Raw genomic sequence first — 23,403 nt, forward strand, 5'->3', positions numbered from 1 at the left:
CTAAAACTGGACAATTATTAAGAATCATACATGAGAGATTTTTAAAGAAGGAAAAATTAAAAATAATGGCATTAAGTCTTTAATTGCTTTTATGGCTTACAATAATACTCAGTTTAATCTAAACATCGATACACACAGCCACAGCACAATAAATAAAACTAAAACTGATTTGGCATTCATTCCAGGATCCAGAACAGAGTTTTTAAATGGACACAAGAGCCTTTACAAAAGTAGAAAACTGATAACCCAAGAAATACAAAAATAATTTAATATACACTTCAATAGATGTATTACTACTGGTATAGTCTAAGCTGACCTCATGTAGCTACTGAAGGGAATGACTATAAATAGAAAATGCATGAATGGTTACTCTCAGCAGCCACTGCACCAAATGTCAGCTTGAAGTGCATCAGTAATATATGATTATCCCTATCCTGCAATACCCCCTAGGTGTTAGTACTGTGGGATTTGTATTCACACTAAATTTGTATTCACAGTAACTAAGGAACCTTACAAAGTAGCCCTCTCCAATTTTATTCATACATGTAGGATTTAACGGTCTGTATCCAGACACAGATTACCTAAAGCAGTATGATGCTGTTGTGACTCGTCGATCTTTCAAAGTGCCGCCGCGCAGTGACGCGTGTCCTCTACATGCAGCGCTGTCTGCCAGCCATGCAGCACCAGCCAGCCAGCGGCCACTAGACTTGGACTCAGTTATGATTTGACTGTTAAAGTGACACATGTCTTACTCTGTTTACTTGATCTGTGACTTTCATGTTTTGCATCGTCCTTGAAATATATTTGTTCAACCTGAAGTTTTAACAATTGGCAACGAGGTAGTGAATTTTACTTTTTCATCATTGACCCGCGTGTTTCCATGGCTACTTTAGAGCAACTATTGCATGGTCTCATAGAACAGCAAACACTTCTCACAAATGCGATTCGTGATTTTGTCGCGGCATCAAATGTGGGGCGTCTCTCGTAGTTGTCTCTACCTCCTTTTCCTCCTTACGACAAGATGGTGGAAGACTGGTCTGATTACAAAAAACATCTTCGACAGCACTTCTTGGCATTTCATGTCACAGACGACCAAGCATGTAAGTCTCTGTTCCTTTCATGGATTTCACCTCAAATGTATCGGTTGTTGTCGCAATTGGCTCCTTTGAAAGATCCCATGTCTTTGTCCTTTGCTGAAATGTGCTCACCTCTGTCCATCTATTTTCAAAAGCATACGCATGTGGTAGCCTCTCGTGTTGCCTTTTATCATTGTCAAAAACAACTGAATCAATCCTATCGCGCTTGGGCTGCTGAACCTCACGGCCTCAGTAGAAAGTGCCAATTTGTTACTGAAGTTCACAAAGAATCCTACGCCGATTCCATGGTACGGGATGCTATTATCCGGTCGTCGCCCGACAAAGAAGTTAAGCAACATGCCCTTCAGTTGGCAAATCCAACTCTAGATGAAGTCCTATCCATCGCTCAGTCTTTTGAAATTTCTCGTGCCGCTGGAGCGCAAATAGAGGCATGGAGTGACGTCGGGGAAATACAACCTCTGTGCGCTGTTGACGATGCGTGTGGCATGTCCCCGCCAGCCGTCATGGCTGCAGTATGCTCCCAAGCGCAGCCTTGGCCTAACTGTAAACAAATCTCTAAGAAACTGCAGCAAAACCCACGGCAACTTCCTTCATGTCCACAGTGTTTTACGAAACATTCTCGAGAAGATTGTCCACAACGTTGGGCCGTGTGTCACAAGTGCAAAAAAAAAGGGTCATGTGTCATCCGTTTGCAAATCCGACTGCATACGTGATGTTCATGAACATGACGCTGATTCTGATTCTGTGTTGTCTGTCAATTGCACTTCTTCCCTTTCAGGGAAGTTATTCCTCACTGTCCAAATACTTGGTCGAGATGTTCGCATGCAGGTGGATACTGGTTCTGCTGCCACTATCATCAGTTCTCAGACGTATCTTCAGTTGTGTTCTGCAATCCTGTCACCTGTCACTAGACAATTACGGACTTACAATAAACAGAAGATTTCTCTCTTGGGACAATTTGATGCTGAGGTATCTTACAAATCTGTCGTTCGCACTGTTCCCATATTTGTGGTCGACCATAGTAACGCAGAGAATCTTTTTGGTTTCAGTGCCTTTCGCGTTTTTGGATTCTCCATAGATGACTCTGTCAGTATCATCTCTGATGCTATTCCTTATGCTCAGTTGGATTCCTTGTCAACAACATTTTCGTCCCTTTTTTTCTCCTGGGTTGGGCCGTGCAAATGACTTTGAAGCTCATATCATGCTCAAGCTCACTGCTCGGCCTAAGTTTTTTCGGGCTCAGCCCATTCCTGTGGCCCTTTGTGATCAGGTCAAATGGGAGGTGGATCTTCTCACTGCTTCAGGGGTCTTGCTTCCTGTCACTTCCAGTGAGTGGTCCTCTCCTGTCGTTGTTGTTGTTAAGCCAAATGGTGATATTCATCTCTGTGGAGATTTCAGAGCCACTGTAAATGATCAATGCCTTATTGACACTTACCCTATGCCTCGACCTGAAGAATTGTTCACTAAACTTGCTGGAGGCCAGTATTTTTCTAAACTTGACCTGTCAGAAGCTTATCATCAGCTTCCTCTCAACGGTGCTTCCCGGCAGTTTCTGGTCCTTAACACGCCTTTCGGCCTCTATCAATACCAACGATTGCCATTCGGGGTTGCCAGCACCCCTGCTCTCTTTCAGTGATTCTTGGAACAATTATTGCTCACTGTCCCTGGGTGCATAAATTACATGGACGACATTGTTGTCACTGGCTCCACCACTGAAGAACATCTTCAGAATCTCCGCACACTTTTTCATGTCTTACAGACTGCCACTCTTAAGTGTAATCTTCAGAAATCAAAATTTTTTCAGGCATCTATCATGTACTTGGGGTTTCAACTCTCTCAGGATGGCATTTGTCCGCTTCAGCAAACTGTCACTGCGATCAATGCCCTTCCTTGCCCTACACCTGTTAAGGAACTGCAGGCCTTCTTGGGGAAAATAGCATACTATCACAGGTTTTTACCGTCTGCGGCTTTGGTGGCTCAGCCGTTGCATCGCTTGTTGTATAAAAACGTGCCTTTGCACTGGTCCACGTCATGCGATGCAGCTTTCCAGAAACTGAAGACTATGCTGAAACAGGCCCCGTGCCTGGCTACTTATCAACCTGGCCAACATCTTGTTCTTGCCATGGACGCCTCTCAATACAGGGTTGGTGCAGTCCTTGCACACCGTTTTTCTGACGGTTCTGAACAACCCATTGCTTATGCCTCCAAAATGCTCACGGATACTCAACGAAAGTATTCTCAAATTGGAAAAGAAGCTTTGGCCATTATTTATGCTCTTCATAAGTTTCGTGTTTTTCTCTATGGATCCAAATTTCATCTTGTTACGGATCACAAACCACATGTTTCCTTGTTTCATCCATCAACGTCACTTCCCGACAAGGCTGCACACCGCCTCCAGCGTTGGGCTCTTTACTTGTCTCGTTTCAATTATGAGATTCATTTCCGGCCGACGGCTCAACATGTGAATGCTGATGCACTGTCTCGCCTTCCCATGGATCCTGATGTGGCATTCAATCGGGATGAACTTTTGTGTTTCCACCTGGATGTTGCCGAGCAGCGGGTTGTGGACGGGTTCCCCATCACCGGGGACCGGCTGGCGGCTGCTACAGGTTCTGACCCTACCCTCTCCTGGGTTTTACGCTGTATTCAGAAGGGTTGGCCAGATCGTCTGTCCGCTAAAACTTCTGATCCGTTGCGGAACTACTACGCTTTGCACTACTGCCTCACGGCTAGGGATGGTGTTATCCTCCTTTCCACCGAATATGCTTCGCCACGTGTTGTGGTACCTGCGTCTTTGCGTGCTTTGGTCTTGTGCCTCCTTCACCAAGGGCACTGGGGTGTCTCTCACACAAAGTCTCTGGCGCGCCGTCATGTGTACTGGCCCGGCATCGACTCTGAAATCGCACACATGGTCGCTGCCTGTGGCTCTTGTGCGTCACAGGCCGCCGCCCTGAAGTCATCTTTGTCACTGTGGCCTTCGCCTGAGAAGCCCTGGGAGTGTATTCATGCTGACTTCACGGGACCTTTTTTAGGTACCTATTGGCTTCTCATTATTGACGCCTACTCTAACTTTCCTTCCATTGTCTGTTGCACGTCGCCTACCACTGCGGCAACCACCAATGCTCTAGCTCGCATTTTCTCTTTGGAAGGCCTTCCCTCTATTCTTGTTACTGATGATGGTCCGCGATTTGCCTCTTCTGATTTTGCGGATTTTTGTGCACGTCACGGCGTCAGGCATCTCATGTCCCCTCCGTTCCATCCACAGTCAAACAGTGAGGCTGAACGACTGGTCCACACATTAAAGGCTTAGATGAGGAAACTCCTGACTTCTTCTGCTGCTGATGATGCACTTCTCCAATTTCTGACTTCTTACCGTTTCACCCCCATGGGCAACCACAGCCCGGTTGAGCTCTTACATGGCTGACAGCCCTGCAAGCTACTTCATCTTCTGCAGCCTTCCACCTAACGGCCGCGGGTGCCTTCGCTTGGCCGGTTCACTGCCGGTGACCTTGTATGGGTACGGGGATATGGCAGGCAGCCAAAATGGAGTCCTGGCCGCATCTTACGACACCGTGGCCAACGCCTGTATGAAATCCAGATGGACACGGATGTTGCAGTGTGTCATTCGGACCAGCTTCAGCCTCGTGTGCCAGCAACGCATGTTCCGGATGCCGCTACACCACCTTTGCCTCTACGTGACACTCGGGATCCTGGAATCTCTCATTACTCACAACGCAGTCCTCTCACCATCATATTGGTGCCAGCACAAGAACTGACGCCAGCAGGAGACATGCCCATGCAGGGACCAGATGACCATCATCTGTCGGAGCAACTCTACTCGCCTCCTTCTCCTACGGACGCATACACATCGCCCATGTCTCCTGTTATAACAACCAGAATTGCCACAATGGGCAGATTGGTGCACAGTGCCCCAGGGACTCAACCCCCATGTCTCCTGTCATCTCGACTCGTTATCATCGGGGACGCTTCCGTCCGTACGGGAAGCCTCCTCCTCAAGACTTTACAGCCAGTCAAACAACACCTATGGACGTTAGCAATCTACAGGCCACCTCCATCAAGACCTGTTCAAAAACTTCAAAGGGGGGAAATGTGTTGTTACTTGCCGATCTTTCAAAGTGCCGCCACGCAGCTACACACGTCCTCTACATGCGGCGCTGACTGCCAGCCATGCAGCAGCAGCGCCACCTAAGCAGCCAGCCAGCCAGCAGCCGCTAGACTTGGACTCAGTTATGATTTGACTGTTAAAGCGACACACGTCTCACTCTGTTTACATGATCTGTGACTTTCATGTATTGCATCGTCTTTGAAATACATTTGTTCAACTTGAAGTTTTAACAGATGCAGTTCTCAAAAACACTTGAAAGCTTTCAAAACAATAATGTTGTATAGGAGGTAGCTGTTTTATATTACTTTTTTTTCTTGATAAGATGTGGTCCATCATATTGCCTTGCTAACTCTAAGGTGGTATGAATTGCCTCTTTACCTCTTTTTCATAAGGAGACATTTAAAAAGTGTATTCACTTGATTGACATTCATTGACATGGGACTTGTGTGTTTCCATGTAAGGCACGTATCATATTTAAAGTTGATGGCTTGATCATCATCACAGTTTTTCCTTGCTGCACTCAGCTTTGTTTTCATTTGTTCCAATTTAAAATCAAACAGTGACTGTAACAACCTTACAGACTTTTTTTGGCGTGTATTTCTTTGCATTTATGTGTCTCTAACATTACAGAATTCCTCATAATTTAACAAATGCTGTCTCTAAAATTTTTGTAGTTACACTGATGACAGTATAATTCTGAGCTGCCTTTGTGGTATCTACAACATCCAAAAGTTTTCATCGAAAGAATGGAATATCTAGGATGAAATATTGACAATATTGTGAAAAGGATAGACTCCTACACACCATATAGTGGAGATGATGAGCTGTAAACAGGCACAGCAAAAAGAAAAGACTGGCACAAGAAAAAGACTGCTCCACAAGCAGCTTTTGGCCAGGAGGCCTTCTTCTGAATTAGACAGCATACACACATACATTCATACAAACACAGTTCATACACATGTGAGCACTGTCTCCTGCTACTGAGGCCAGTCTGCGAGCAACAGTGTATGGTGTATGATGGGAGCAGTCTGGATGGTTGGAGTCAGGACACGGCTGAGGTGGGGAGGGGGAGGGATAACAGGGTAAGGTTAGGTGACAGTGAAGTACCACTTGTGAAAGCGCTCAGGAACAAGCTGTGGAGAGTGTGGGGCAGCTATTTGGGAGGTTAGACGGACTGCATGGTGTGAAGAGTGAGTAGGATGGGGGGGGGGGGGGGGGGGGTCAAAGGAAAAGGAGAAAAGTAAAAAGATTGACTGTGGGTGCATTGGAATAGAAGGCTACAGTGCTGGAGTAGAAGCAGGGAAGGGGATAGGATGTGGGTGAAGGACAGTGACCAATGAAGGTTGAAGCCAGGAGGTTTATGGAACATAGGATATACCGTAGGGAGAGTTCCCACCTGTGTGTTTCAGAAAAGCTAGTGCTGGCAGGAAGGAGCCAGATGGCACAGACTGTGAAGCAGTCATTAAAATGAGGAACATTGTGTTGGGGAGTGTGCCCAGCAACTGTGTGGTCCAGCTGTTCTTGTCCACAGTTTAGCAGTGGTCATTCATGTGGACAGACAGCTTGTTGGTTGTCATGCCCACATAGAATGCAGCACAGAGGGTTTCACAGGTACCCCTGTCTTTGATGGCATAGGTGACGCTTGTGACTGGACTGGAGTAGGTCTTGATGGGAGGATTTATGGGACAGATCTTGCATCTGGGTCTATTACAGGATGTGAGCCATGAGCAAGGAGTTGGTTGCAGGAGTTGGCTGCAGGAGTGGGGTAGGGATGGCAGAGGATATTGTGTAGGTTTGGTGGGTGGCTGAATACCACAGTAAGAGGGGTGAGAAGGGTAGTGGGTAGGACATTCCCATTTCAGGGCATAATGAGAGGTGGTTGAAATCTTGGTAATCTTTTTATTGTGTCTGTCCACTATATGGTGGGCAGCAGTCTATCCTTTCAATAACATTGTCACTTTTCATCCACAAACATGGTATGGCAAAACAACATACAGAGTGGCTATAATTAAACTTTCTCTAGTTGACCCATTGTAGATGGAAAGCTATTTGCTGTAAGGGTGCCCAACTTCATAGGAATGATGTTGAGGCAGTGTGCCACAAAATTTACATTGTTTTGTAATGCTAGTGTCATGACCTGCTGTTAGGCACCAATACTGGTACAGCGATTTAGGCTTGAAGCACAAACATCAGTCAACATAGAACTGGACAAGGTGAGCAATGCATTCTTCATAAAGCTGTTTTATCAAAACAATAGCAATAGTGCTGCTGCTCTTCATGGGTATCAAAGCACTGAAGGAATATTGAGATCCTCATTCCACATCTTCATTGAAGCACATGATTTGGAATTTAAAATTAATTGGTGGTTTTAGAATTGCTCCTGGGAGAATCCAATGGCCAATTGTGTCACAATCTGTTGAAGAAGTTACTGTTGCCAAGGCTGAAAACGCTGGATGCAATGTGCTCTCTTCAAGCAGTTGATGAGATGTGTCATACAGCTGAACATTCCATGGACCACCATCCGAAAAGTGCTGTGAACAATGGTGAAATGGTATCTCTAGTATGACTCCAGTCTGTCATGAATGCAGATGGTTGTCATATTGAGCAACTTTGGTAACCTGGAACCATAAACATGGTATGCAGTTAACAAATGTTACCCTCTCTTATATAAATTAAAATTTGTTCCTTTGAAAGATTTATTCATTATTTCTCTTCTGCATGTCCTTACAAACATTTCCACAAAGTTTCTTTGTTCTACAATTGTCTTACAGTCATTCATTTTTGATGGGGACCCTCTAATGTAATGAAAGTTTAATTATAGTCATGCTACATATAGCCAACAAACACTTCCAAGCAGTTCGTGTGGAATTATTTATTATAAACCTGCATCACAGTTGAGACCAAAACAGATAGCATGAACAGGTTGATTTTCACTAAAATAAGGGTTAGCACTTTCTTTTGCTGAAACCTTCAATCATGATTGAGCATTTATTAATTGTCATTTCCATTTGTTAATAAATATGAAATTAATAAAAAGTAAAAAAAAATATTGTACTATCAAGATGTGGACCAAAGACATTATTAAAATGCTCTTACACCTAATTATCTCATAAACTACAAATTTTTTATATTTAACAGTGCTCTAAAAGCTTCTAAGCATCAAAAATAATTGCTCAAGTTTCTTTGAGACTAACATCACATTGGTTCAAGAGGCCAAGCCGTAAGCCACCTTGTAAGATAAGCCTTCAAGAAAACTGTAAGTTAACACATGCAAATGCTTGTATTTTGTAAAATTCCATTTATTTTCATAACTGTTTGATTTGGGATAGTACATATGGGGCAACCAAAAACAAAACTGAAAAAGTGATAGTATCATTGGTAAAACAAGCTGTTTTGTGCAGCAAGTAAGATGTTCACATAACAAAAATTTACATATAAATATATTAAAATTATGCTCTTTGTCAGTGTAACATCATCAAACTACCCTCGATGAAGATAATTTCTGTATAATGCAGAAGTAGTTTGCAGTAAATGTTTTCCTTTGATTTAGTTCTCACTTCTGAAGGTTCTCCTCAGTGTTGAGATCCATAGAAAATTAGGTATGTATTAATAAATTTAAGAATATGCTATCCTGAATCAAATGATAAAATTCTAAGTAGGAAGTCTTGTAGTCTCCACTTTAGATCACAAAAGTCATTTACTACTACTTTGTTGAATACACTGAAACACAAAATAAACAACACAAAATTCAGAAAAGTTACTTATTTTGAAAATTTTCCAGGATTACAGACAAAAGCCATCACTAGTAGCCGGAATTACAGTGGTGGAAAACTGCTCATATGTGAGGCTAAGGTTAATCACCTAGCCAAATCGTAGCACAGCACAGTCTGCCAGAGCAGAAATTAGTAGCAGTAGGCAGGCATAGCTATACTCAGGTATCAAGTAGATTTATTCATAGCATGGTATGTCCAAAGAATAACTTTTGTGTTGAAGAGTTGTTGTTAATACTTCTATCAGCTTCAGGAAGGAACTCACTAGCTAGTAAACATAGACTGGACCTGCAGCCATTAAGCCTTAAATTGGCTGACTGGGCCCACAAGACTTGACAGCTGGAGATGCTGTGTTGTCCACCAGTCACATCGGCCCTGCCAGACAAAAGTGTAGTAAGACATATCAGTCAAATGGCTTTGTGTATCAGTACATCCAGTGGGATTAAAAGAGTAAGAATTAGAATGAGATTTTTATAATCGGTAAAAAGCTTTTCATCCATATATAATACTATTTACATTGACTGATGAATCATGCCGCTTTCGTGTTGTGTTACTATCCAATTTATTTAACCTAGATCTAGTTAGCTATAAATCTACTGTCTGATGACTAACTCTAGCTGTAAACAAATTGTTTTGGAATTTTATTTTCTATTGGTGCATTATTTCTCTTTGTGAGACTCTTAAAACTCATTATTTGCTCTTTATGTAGTCTGACAACATCTTCTCCTTGTTTACTTTTCCTTGCCTCCCAAAACAGTGATAATAGATTTAAAAAATATAAGTAATTTGCATCACTGTCTGCACTGGTTCAGATTCTTTTATTGTCAAGCCTGGTTCCTCTTTCAGAAAGGTGTAGAGATGTATATCCTCATTTTTAGCCACATTTTTCATAAATGTTTTTGTGGTTTAAAGTAAACTCAAGTTTCTTTCTATCTTTACTTGACAGATTTAATGTCAACAAGGTATTCTTATTTGTAGAGTACTTAAAAGATCTTTTAATTATTTCAGGAAACAGCAGCAAGAAAAATACTACAGAACCAGTACCATCTCCACTACAAATGTAAGTATGTAAGTTATATGTAAGGTCATTTGCATCTCCAGCAGGGTTACTAAATTCTCCCTCCCTCCTTGAACCTACATGTAGTGCAAGTATGTGCCTCACCATTGAGGTGGAGAACAATGTGGTAGAAGCAACTGGGAGTTAGGTAATGTCAAGAAGAATGGCTCCTGAGGGACATATGGAACTCCCAAGTATGATGATACTGGGTCCAGAGCTCTGTGTAGGAATGGAGACTTCTTGGAGTGGAGGCATCTCTGTGGTAAATTAACCACTGGTGTACCTGAATCGGCATCCATCGATATGCAGCTCAGCTCATGAGAAGGGAGATCTGAGCAATCATCTTCTGTGACCTGGCAATACAGAAAGCTGTGATGTGGTTGCTATGGTGGTGATGGTGGACTCCCCAATGAAGGAGGCCATGAGCATGATGTCACATCCACATCTGGTTGCACTGCCAGTGCAGTATCCTCTGGAAATGGGTGAAGGAGTCCATGATGATTAACCACATGGATACCATGAAAGGTACTTCATCATGGAAATCCTCCTGTGGGATTGAAGCAGCAATTGGAACATCTGACACTGCAGGTGGATGGCACCACCATCCACCACTGTTCACCATTTTCTGTATGGAACTCCTTGTTGAATCTGAAGCTGGTGCCACCAGTGAAAAAACAGCAATGATGAGGCAGTTCTGCACCAGAGAGCTTTGGAAGTCAACACAACCAGTTAAACTGCAAGCCCCAGTGAAGGAGCAGGTCACACCCAGGTGCTATAACAATGTCCCAAGAATTTATTGGGAGCTCATTAAACAATCATTCCAGTTGGCTGTCCAACTACAAAACTGGTGTCCAACTAGAACCAAACTGTCTCCTGATAATCAAATTCAGCATCTAAATGTGTTATAACATGAGAAAATGTAGCCATGTTAGAATGATCACCAGAAGTGCAGTAGTGAATGGAGTAATCATAATTTGTCAAAAAGAATCCGATTGATGAAGGCAATATGCAGTACACTCTGGTAATTTTTCCTTTGGTCCAAGAAGTGATTAACAGATTACGTTTGATTATAAGATGAAATTTGCAACCATATAAAAAATTTCAGAATTTATCAGCACTAAAGATGATGGCCAGTGCTTCCTTTTTTATCTCTGAATAGTGTTCTTGAGCTGGAATAAGTGTCCTTGGCATAAACATGTCTAGCCTCTCAGTTTCATTTTCAGATTTATGAGTAAAAATGGCAAATGGGGATGTGTCTGTTGCCACCAATGGCAAGTGTGACTAGTAAATTCAAGGCAAGGTGTTGTTTGGAGAGCCAATTTTTACTTGTGGAAAACTAGATGACACCACTAAAAGGAGACACCTCCTCTTATGGAGACGACTTAGCTGGTGGGATATAGAGGCTACCTGGGTAATAAATTGCATGTTGTAACTTACTTTTCCTTGAAATACCTGGAAGTACTTAATGGATTTAATCACAGGCATGTTCTTTATAGTATATGCATATTCTTAGCTGAGACAGAGGCCCTCTTCACTGAGAATATACTCTTAAGTAAGAGGCCACTCATTGAAAGAAAGTGCATTTGGAAAAGTTATACAAGCTGCCTACCCATGCAAGGGCTGCAAAAACCAGATGGAGATATCACACATGTTCTTTTATTGAGTATCCAGTGGCCAAAATACCACCTAGAAAGTATACACAATGTGGAATAACAGCAATAGTTCTTCAAGTAACTTCTGGGATACAGTGGGAGCACTAGCAACACCAAAAGGATACCTGATAAATTGATAAAATCCAAATGGTGTGTGCAAGACAAATATTCCTTGAGTCTTGATCAAGGGGGAAGTGAAAATATGACTCTAGTAGAATGATTTTGAAAAAAGAGTTTTCCTCCTGAAAGCTTAGAAGAAATTGGCCGGAGGCTCCTCTCATTTTTGGTTGCTGGATCCAAGGCTACCTGTCAAGCTCATAGGGCTCCTGGAAATTCATGGAACAACCACAGTGCAGATTTTATGTGTTGCCCTAATTGTACATAAAATTCACGCACCCATGTTTGTGCACGTGTTTGGTTGGGAAGGTGGGAGGCGGGGCGGGGGGAGGGGGGGATATACATACACACATGCTATTACATATTACATGTATGGCTTCACTAATATTAGACATCACTACATTCACGCAAAACCTGTATTGACTGAAGATATGAATGCCTTCATGGGTCCAAAAATAATGAAACTACTACGAAATATTGGCATAATACAGCAAACACTGGAAAATCCAGGATGGAGTGTAACAATATTATGAAAAGTAAAGTTGTAGCTCACCATATAGCACAGATGCTGAGTTGTGGATAGGCACAACAAAAAGATTGTCAGAAATAAAGATTTTGGCCCAAGAGGCCTTCATCCAAAATAGACAACAGACACAGTCACACTCACGCAAATGCAACTCATTCACACATGACTGCAGCCTCAGGCAACTGTGTCCACAGTTTTGTTGTGCCTATCTGCAACTTAGCAGCTCTGCTATATGGTGAGTGCCACCTTTCCTTTTCATAACTTTGTGGCATAATACTTCTGCAGGCTACTGATGCATTTCAGATTCAGTGAGTGAGCAGGAGGGAGCTGTTTTCCTGTTTCAATATCTATTTTGTACTTGCCATTTATTTATTAATTCAACCATTCAGTCATTCATTCACTAATTCACACATCCTGTCCTAAATTCCACCATTAAGGATAGCCTTTAAGGATGAGTAACAAGTCAAATTATGAAACTTCCTTGGAGATTAAAACTGTGTACCTTTGTTGTTGTTGTTGTTGTCTTCAGTCCTGAGACTGGTTTGATGCAGCTCTCCATGCTACCCTATCCTGTGCAAGTTTCTTCATCTCCCAGTACCTACTGCAACCTACATCCTTCTGAATCTGCTTAGTGTATTCATCTCTTGGTCTCCCTCTACGATTTTTACCCTCCACACTGCCCTCCAATGCTAAATTTGTGATCCCTTGATGCCTCGGAATATGTCTACCGACCGGTCCCTTCTTCTCGTCAAGTTGTGCTACAAACTTCTCTTCTCCCCAATCCTATTCAATATCTCCTCATTAGTTATGTGATCTACCCATCTAATCTTCAGCATTCTTCTGTAGCACCACATTTCGAAAGCTTCTATTCTCTTCCTGTCCAAACTATTTATCGTCCATGTTTCATTTCCATACATGGCTACACTCCATACAAATACTTCCACAAATGACTTCCTGACACTTAAATCTATACTCGATGTTAACAAATTTCTCCTCTTCAGAAACACTTTCCTTGCCATTGCCAGTCTACATTTTATATCTTCTCTACTTCGACCATCATCAGTTATTTTGCTCCACAAATAGCAAAACTCCTTTACTACTTTAAGTGTCTCATTTCCTAATCTAATTCCCTCAGCATCACCCTACTTAATTCGACTACATTCCATTATCCTCATTTTGCTTTTGTTGATGTTCATCTTATATCCTCCTTTCAAGACAGTGTCCATTCCGTTCAACTGCTCTTCCAAGTCCTTTGCTGTCTCTGACAGAATTACAATGCCATCAGTGAACCTCAAAGTTTTTATTTCTTCTCCATGGATTTTAATACCTACTCTGAATTTTTCTTTTGTTTCCTTTACTGCTTGCTCAATATACAGGTTGAATAACATTGGGGAGAGGCTACAACCCTGTCTCACTCCCTTCCCAACCACTGCTTCCCTTTCATGTCCCTCGACTCTTATAACTGCCATCCGGTTTCTGTACAAGTTGTAAATAGCCTTTCGCTCCCTGTATTTTACCCCTGCCACCTTTAGAATTTGGAAGAGAGTATTCCAGTCAACATTGTCAAAAGCTTTCTCTAAGTGTACAAATGCTAGAAAAGTAGGTTTGCCTTTCCTTAATCTTTCTTCTAAGATAAGTCGTAAGGTCAGTATTGCCTCACGTGTTCCAGTATTTCTACGGAATCCAAACTGATCTTCCTCGATGTCGGCTTCTACCAGTTTTCAGTTTTTCCATTCGTCTGTAAAGAATTCGTGTTAGTATTTTGCAGCTGTGACTTATTAAACTGATAGTTCGGTAATTTTCACAACGGTCAACATCTGCTTTCTTTGGGATTGGAATTATTATATTCTTCTTGAAGTCTGAGGGTACTTCACCTATCTCATACATCCTCCTCACCAGATGGTAGAGTTTTGTCAGGACTGGCTCTCCCAAGGCCGTCAGTAGTTCTAATGGAATGTTGTCTACTCCCGGGGACTTGTTTTGGCTCAGGTCTTTCAGTGCTCTGTCAAACTCTTCATGCAGTATCGTATCTCTGATTTCATCTTCATCTACATTCTCTTCCATTTCTATAATATTGTCCTCAAGTACATCACCCTTGTATAGACCCTCTATATACTCCTTCCATCTTTCTGCTTTCCCTTCTTTGGTTAGAACTGGGTTTCCATCTGAGCTCCTGATATTCATACAAGTGGTTCTCTTTTCACCAAAGGTCTCTTTAATTTTCCTGTAGGCAGTATCTATCGTACCCCTTGTGAGATAAGCCTCTACATCCTTACATTTGTCCTCTAGCCATCCCTGCTTAGCCATTTTGCACTTCCTGTCGATCTCATTTTTGAGACGTTTGTATTCCTTTTTGCCTGCTTCATTTACCGCATTTTATATTTTCTCCTTTCATCAATTAAATTCAATATTTCTTCTGTTACCCAAGGATTTCTACTAGCCCTCGTCTTTTTACCTACTTGATCTTCTGTTGCCTTCACTACTTCATCCCTCAGAGCTACCCATTCTTTTTCTACTGTACTTCTTTCCCCCACTGCTGTCAATTGTTCCCTTATGCTCTCCCTGAAACTCTGTACAACCTTTGGCTTAGTCAGTTTATACAGGTCCCATCTCCTTAAATTCCCACCTTTTTGCAGTTTCTTCAATTTTAATCTGCAGTTCATAACCAATAGATTGTGGTCAGAGTCCACATCTGCCCCTGGAAATGTCTTACAATTTAAAATCTGGTTCCTAAATATCTGTCTTACCATTATATAATCTATCTGATACCTTTTAGTATCTCCGGGATTCATCCATGTATACAACCTTCTTTGAAGATTCTTGAACCAAGTGTTAGCTGTGATTAAGTTATGTGCAAAATTCTACCAGACGGCTTCCTCTTTCATTTCTTAGCCCCAATCCATATTCACCTACTATGTTTCCTTCTCTCCCTTTTCCTACACTCGAATTCCAGTCACCCATGACTATTAAATTTTCATCTCCCTTCACTATCTGAATAATTTCTTTTATCTCATCATACATTTCATCAATTTCTTCATCATCTGCAGAGCTAGTTGGCATATAAACTTGTACTACTGTAGTGGGCGTGGGCTTCGTGTCTATCTTGGCCACAATAATGCGTTCACTATGCTGTTTGTAGTAGCTTACCCGCACGCCTATTTTTTTATTCATTATTAAACCTACTCCTGCATTATCTCTACTTGATTTTGTATTTATAACCCTGTATTCACCTGACCAAAAGTCTTGTTCCTCCTGCCACCGAACTTCACTAATTCCCACTATATCTAACTTTAACCTATCCATTTCTCTTTTTAAATTTTCTAACCTACCTGCTCGATTAAGGGATATGACATTCCACGCTCCGATCTGTAGAACGCCAGTTTTCTTTCTCCTGATAACAACGTCCTCTTGAGTAGTCCCCGCCCGGAGATCTGAATGGGGGACTATTTTACCTCCAGAATATTTTACCCAAGAGGACGCCATCATCATTTAACCATACAGTAAAGCTGCATGCCCTCGGGAAAAATTACGGCTGTAGTTTCCCCTTGCTTTCAGCCGTTCGCAGTACCACAACAGCAAGGCCGTTTTGGTTATTGTTACAAGGCCAGATCAGTCAATGATCCAGACTGTTGCGCCTGTAACTACTGAAAAGGGTGCTGCCCCTCTTCAGGAACCACACGTTTGTCTGGCCTCTCAACATATACCCTCCCGTTATGGTTGCACCTACAATACAGCCATCTATATCGCTGAGGCACGCAAGCCTCCCCACCAATGGCAAGGTCCATGGTTCACAGGGGAACTGGAATCCAAACCTGGTACATTCACATTTCACAGGTGGGTTCTTCCTTTCTTCCAGGAGTGCTAGTCCCACAATGTATGCAACAGAACTTGTGTGGAGTCTGGACCATAGGAGATGAGGTACTGGCAGAAACGGAGCTGTGACAATGGATTGTGAGTCAGGCTTGGTTAGCTCATCCAGCAAAGATTGTTACAACAAATTACCAGTTTTGTTTGTAAGAATTCCTGCAGTATTTCAGAGAACCTTGACCAACTCATCTATGCAGGAGCAACATCTAGAAAATTTTCAGATGTTGTTTGAGAAGCTTCAGTCTCATGATCTGCATTGTCAGCTGGATAAGTGTAGTTTCTTTGAGCCTGTATGAAGTACCTACAACACATATTAAACAGAGAATGGCTTATGCTCACACGGGGTCATGTAGATGCAACCCTTAAACTACCTTTTCCGAAGCATCCCAAAAAATGCTGTCGTTATTGGGCAAAGTTAGTTATCACATGTAACTCCTTTCCAACTTTGCCCAAATTTCCTACCAGCTTAATCAGTTATACAAAAAAGAGTAAAATCCATGCATAAGGCTTTTAAAAAAGCTTTCTTGCAAATTACAAAGTTGCGGAGGTTCGCCTCTTGTTTAGTAATATTCTAGGCATCAATCAAACTGTTAATGCTTGCCAGTATTTTTTTTATTTGCAAATTGTAGTCTATTAGTCTCAAAGTACATAATCTAAATCATTTGAAAGGCATGCAAGAAAAGCTTTCTTGCAAATTAAAAAGTTGCGGAGGTTCGCCTCTTGTTTAGTAATATTCTATGTATCAATCAAACTGTTAATGCTTGCCAGTATTTTTTTTTGTTTGCAAATTGTAGTCTATTAGTCTCAAAGTACATAATCTACATCATTTGAGTCAAGTGCAAGGGACATCAAAAATTGTGATAAAACTTCATCATAAACATAAAACTACTGACACTAAAAACAATTCCTAATAAAAATTCATAAATGAATGATGTATAATGGAAGATGAAGTGATAATTTGAGCAAAAAAATTATCATTTAATCCTCCATGAATGTTGAAGCTCACATAGGTATTAGCATCCTTCAGATTAAAATTGTTAAGGTGTCCAACCTACTTGTCTCTTCAAGTATGTAGATGAAGCGTTCATCATATAGCCATATGGAAGAGATAAGCTGAATCTCAATTCCATTCACCAGAACATCTCTTTTACCATGTATGTTGAACTACCGTATTTACTCGAAACTAAGTCACACTTGAATCTAAGCTGCACCTGAAAAATGAGACTCGAAATTGAGGAAAAAAATTTTCCCAAATCTAAGCCGCACCTGAAATTTGAGACTCGAAATTCAAGGGGAGAGAAAAGTTTTAGACCGCACTTCCAAATTGAAACAAAGTTAGTCCATTGTATCATGAGACACAATTGAGTTCGAATTGATGAAGCAACAGTAGTTTGGTTCGAGTTGTAAGCTTAACAGTCTAGAAGTAGCCATTGCTGTGTGTCAGGCATTCCATCTGTATTTATACGGGTATCCTTCCTTTTTCCCGTGCTTTGTCTGGTTTGAATCGATTGCTTATTTTGCTTTGATCTGATAAGTGCTATTCTCTCTAAGCTGAAAATGCATTATTGTACTGTGTCATGCATTGTTTGTCACATTCTGATAATGTTAGCTGTCACCGCTCGCAGCATGGCTTGCTTTTGTGTGCACTACTGTGGCTTAACAATAAAAAAAAAAAAAGAGAGGAATTATCTTATAAGCAAAACAATGGCAAGAGACTGCTATTTGCTGTTACTTACACTGCTGCTTTCTTTGATAATGATCAACAAGAACCAAATAATAGACTGTGTATGATACAAAATGTTCTGAATGTACATTACATTCTGCATAGAAATTAGATTCATCTTAGGTTTAAAAATCTATTCAGTTGCTGTGCTTCATTTCTGACTGTATCACTATTCAGCATAAGAATAATACAAATATAAACATGATATGACATGTATATTCTTCCGCGTTTGCTGTTGTCTCACTCTAGTTTTGTAGTTTATTAAGCAGACAGTTTTTAAATGAGATAGCAGCAAACACGAAAGAATACATGGCATAATGTTTACTTTCTTCTACCTTTTCTATTAATTTATTTACTGACGCAGAGGTTTTGGTGCCAGTATTTATCTTTGCTGTTTGGAAGTATCAGTTCTCCAAACAATGTGGCAAGACATATATTGGTTGGACAGCATGTACGTTAAAAGATTGTTACTGAGAACATGCCTGTGTAGCGCTACATATATTCGATGGCAGAAGTTAGTTGTGGAGGCACCTACCAACATTTTTCAGAACTTCCACTTACTTTGCACTCGATTCTAAGCTGCAGGCAGTTTTTTGGGTTACAAAAACTGGAAAGAAAGTTTGGCTTAGATTCAAGTAAAAATGGTAGATGGAGTGCTCCCCTTTCTGGATGTCCTGATAAAAAGAAGAGCAGATGGCATGTAGGTCCACACCACTGGAAGAATATGCACACTGAACTGTACCTGCATGTTGACGGGTGCCACCAACCAGCAGAGAGGAGTGATATGCTCAAAACATTGGTACATAGGGCTTGCATCATCTCTGACAAAGTCTCAACAAAGAACTTCGACATCTGAAGATGGTGTTCTGGAATAACGGCAAGAAGGAATTGCAAATTTGGAGAATCTGACATCATACACTCTCTGTGCAACCATCAGAAATGGAAGAGGAACCTCAGGAGGTTGCAGAAATTGGGTTAAATCCTTTCTGTGGCACATTGTACAGAAAGGAAGTATCAGTTCTCCAAACAATGTGGCAAGACATATATTGGTTGGACAGCATGTACGTTAAAAGATTGTTACTGAGAACAGCAGTGGCACATCAGACTACAGCAGCCCAAGAAATTGGTAGTCACAGAAAATTGCCTGTCAGGCTTACATGGAATGAATTACAACCATTCTAAGATTCTGACACTTCTGGGGCTATGTCAATAAAGAATCTATTGAGATTCAAGTAAGGGAGTGGTAGTGTCTACAAGTAACGGGGTGGTAGTGTCTACACCCTTAGTAAAGCCTGGAAACCCACACTTACCCTGATTAAGAAGAGAGATGAGATATCCCACAAAGAACTGACTTTGAGGACAGGCAGAGGAACAACAGAGGCACTGTAATGATGCATACTGGGGTGAAAACCTATAATAGAGCAACAAGGCAGCAGGAGGAATTGTGGAGGAAAGGTGTGTGTGGATGGTGGTAAGACCAGCAGATGGGAGGGAAACAGGGAATTGCTGTACTGACCTCTCAGCAGTCTATTCATCAATGCACCTGATGATGGCAGTGTGGTCACTTGCTGAAATATTGTGCCCATTTGGCACCAACATTGAGCCATTAACCAGTGAACTAGTTTTTCATGAAGTATGCTGTGAGAAGCTGAAGAATCACAAGATTCTTTTTTCTTTGAAGCAGACTTGTGTTTGACAGTTCTCTTCTGCAGTTTCAGTATTTGAGATACAGTATTTGAACTTCCCCAGAAACTCAAATCATACATAGTGATGGATTCAAAATAACTATGACATCCTATATTTTGTGTTCTCGTGACAGTATAATTTGTTAGTATTTGCACTGCAAATGCAAAACTGCTTAGTTTATTTGATAGGAAGTCAATATATGTTTTCCAGCTTAAGTTCTTGTCCGTATTTAGTCAAGGAATTTGATCAGGTGAGTTTCTGTCACAAGTTGTGCGTTATATTGTATTTTAACCCCCAAATATTTTGCATGTTTGGTGTTGAAATGTAACTTACATTTTTTCACAGTGATTACTTTTAGCCTATTTAAGTGGAACCTGATTTCTAAGCCATCTCCCTTGTTCATGATAGAGCTCACAATTTATTCTGGATTGTCATCTTCAATTAAAAAAGAGTAAGTATTGATGCCTTAGCTTCCAGTATTGATGCAATACTATACCAAAAATACATCAACATCACAGAACAGCCATTATATTTGCATCTAAAATATTAAATGTGGCACAGCAAAATTACCTGAAAATGGTGAAAGAGACTTTGCTATCATATATGGCATCAACAAGTTTCATGTATATCTCTATAGCAACAAGTTTGTTTTGTATGCTGAGTGATAATTTCATCCACACACTGTTTTTACATACTGAATCTCCTCCACACTGCACATGTGAATGTGATGAATGAAGACAATGACATGGCTTCATTGTTTACAGGCCCAGTGTCTATGCCACTACACAACATAAAAGTGGATCAAAAAATTATTTTCACTTAATAAATTTTTTAACATCAAAATATATTTTATACTACTAAAGGCCAGTTCTGTCAGTTGTTTGCAGGTTGCTCTGGATGGATGTTATCCGGTTGCAGTCTCTCACAGAGAATGTGAAACATGCGACCAATTGCCAGATATCAGTTCTTATACTAAACAAATAATACAAATAAACCATTTCCTTTACTTACTGCGTGTGGCAGAAGCGGGGAAGTGTAAGTCTTACACTTTCCATTTTGTGACATTGCAAAGAGAGTATCATTTCACTGGGCCATAGAGTGCAGATAGGCTTTTTAGACATTAAAACCAGACCTCTAATCAGCACCTGTCCTGGGACTTACCAGCCCAACTTGTCATTGACATTAGCAGTAGCTGCATCTCCATATAGCATATGGTTCCCTCTCACAATGGATGGAATGGAAAAAAATTGTATTTACAAAAACCCATATAGGCCAGGCAACCACAGCTAAAAACTTTGTACTTAATGTGAAAAACAATCAAACAATTTAAAATCACAGATGGCAAAACAATCTATATTAAAATTGAGTGAAAGTGCAAATCTCTAATAGCTGTAAATTGTGTTTTCACTGTATGATGACCAGTTTCATACCCTGAAGGTATATCTTCAGGTCATATCTGCATATAGAATAAAACTGCATAAGTAAAAGCACTAGTAGTCAACACAACCCCCTGAACAAAGTAGGCAGTAAAGTGATGTACTCACAAAACTAATACTTCATGTGCCACTAATTCCAAGGTACAAGTGCGTGTAAAAACATGTCACTCCTCAGTAAAACCCTGGAACAGCAATTGGGCATCTGATCCGAACCATGCATGGTCACTAATGCATGAGTCTAGAAGGCATGACAATCTGTGGATGGTAGGATAAAACCTGTGAGCACAAAACATTACAGAATGAACATAATGTAAATAAAATACAGCTCACAATGTCAGTAAAGTATAAAACAGAAAAAAAACTTACCATCATCAAAATTCACAGCAGAAACAGGAATTAAAAGACAAACAATCCTTGGGAGTCATTAACATACTAAAATATATTCCCATGCATCAAATAGAATTGTTATACCCTATGTACAGATATTCTAACATTAATATTGCTGAAAATGCACTAAAATTGAATTTATGTAACTATGAAATTGTCAATGACAGTTTCTAAATAATTTATTTAGCTTATCTGAACATCACTTCAGTAAGAAGATGTTCTTACTAACATACATCTGTTCTCACTTAATGCCCTGTAAATCCATTCCCAGTATTTTGAATGAGTCATTGTTTATTATTATGTTACACCATAGTCCCAGAAGCAACTTATACTTGTGAAACTATGTTCCAAATTAAAAACGAAAGAAGAACCAGTTAACTCTCAAGACTGAACAAAGAATTATCAAAACATGCATCAATAAGAAATATCAGGTTTATGGAGTGTGGAGAATCCTCCCTAATGAAACTCTCCATTGTGAGATTGACCCAAACACCAGCACAATGAAGAAGAAAAGAATCTCATATTTCTTTCACGTCTTATGACTGCCTGACAACAGGATTTTAAAATAGTTAGTGATGAGAAATCTCAGAAAGAAGACAGGCAGACAGTGGGTCAAAGAAATTCAGCAAGATCTTGAAGCAGTCGGACTTTGAATTACTGATGCAAAGAACAAAAACAAAATTAACACTCTCCTTATGAATCATAAAGTTTCAGCAGAAATGATGCGTTCAGAATGAATGAAAAAATACTGGGCTGAGTGCAAGAAGCAAGTAGCCCAATCTTCAAAGAGAAAGTGATCATGGAATGATTCAAGTGGTCCAATGTGCCCAATCAAGTTAATAATATAATATAATAATAATAATAATAATACTCTATAAGATAAATCTAACAGCTTTTTATTGTTATCACTTGACCTTCATGTTTAGGTGAGCCACTTATTTTTACCTATTACTATATCTTGATGATGTGATTTTAACTAGTGATGATGATTAAATTTGATCCAAATTTGTTTTATATTTTTGTGATGTGTTTTTCAGAATGAAAGTGACATTACACATTCTGAGACTCAGCAGATAAGCAGAGTTGCATCATCTTCTGCATCCAGCACACAATTTCTGTGTCAGGAAGACATACAGCTGCTGGAAAAGGTAAATTTTATTTTTATTATGAAAAAGTATATAATGTGATAGCCACACATAAATCAGCAGTGTAGATGAGCTCTGTTGTTAATAACTTAATGAATGATTGGATGCTTCAGTACCAAAACAGAAATAATCTGACTTATGCAGAAGTACAGTAGTATCTTACACTGTTGAAACAAAACATCCTCTTTTAAGGGGACACAGGAACATATTTTCATACAGTATGCATTTACTGAAGACCACTGGAAACTGTGAAACTGTATGTTCAGTAGTTCTCATAATCTGGCCAATTATGTTTAATAATGAACCAAAAATTACTTTGTTTAATGTCTCAAAACATTCTCATAAATCTCTGAATCTGTAATTCAGTTTTTCGCCTACTAAAACCAAGCGTGTCTGTTATTGTAAAAGAGTTAATTTTATTAATTCATAAATGGAAGATCTTTATTTATTCCAATGATAAAAAAAATTCACAAGAGATTGGATTGATGTAAGATTTGAACACAATTTCAAAGAAGAATGTCATAAAAGTTATAAAAAAAGTAGTAAGATAATGCAGCAATGAAATTACTCAAATGAAAGCTATAAATCAAATAAGTTAAAAATAACTACTTTTTCTATCTTTATGGTCAATTAGACTCAATGCTACACTGGTGAATTTTGTAAAATGTAAACTTTCACAGCTGGAAATGTTACAGTTAATACGATGTCCCGGGATATTATGCTGTGGTTGAATGGGTTTCACCTTAAAACCCCTTAAGACCCAATGTTTCGTCCCCATCTGTGGAGGACATTTTCAAGGGGGATCATAGCTTCT

Source organism: Schistocerca americana, chromosome 1, assembly GCF_021461395.2.
Source record: "Schistocerca americana isolate TAMUIC-IGC-003095 chromosome 1, iqSchAmer2.1, whole genome shotgun sequence".
NCBI classification, from domain to species: Eukaryota; Metazoa; Arthropoda; class Insecta; order Orthoptera; family Acrididae; genus Schistocerca; species Schistocerca americana.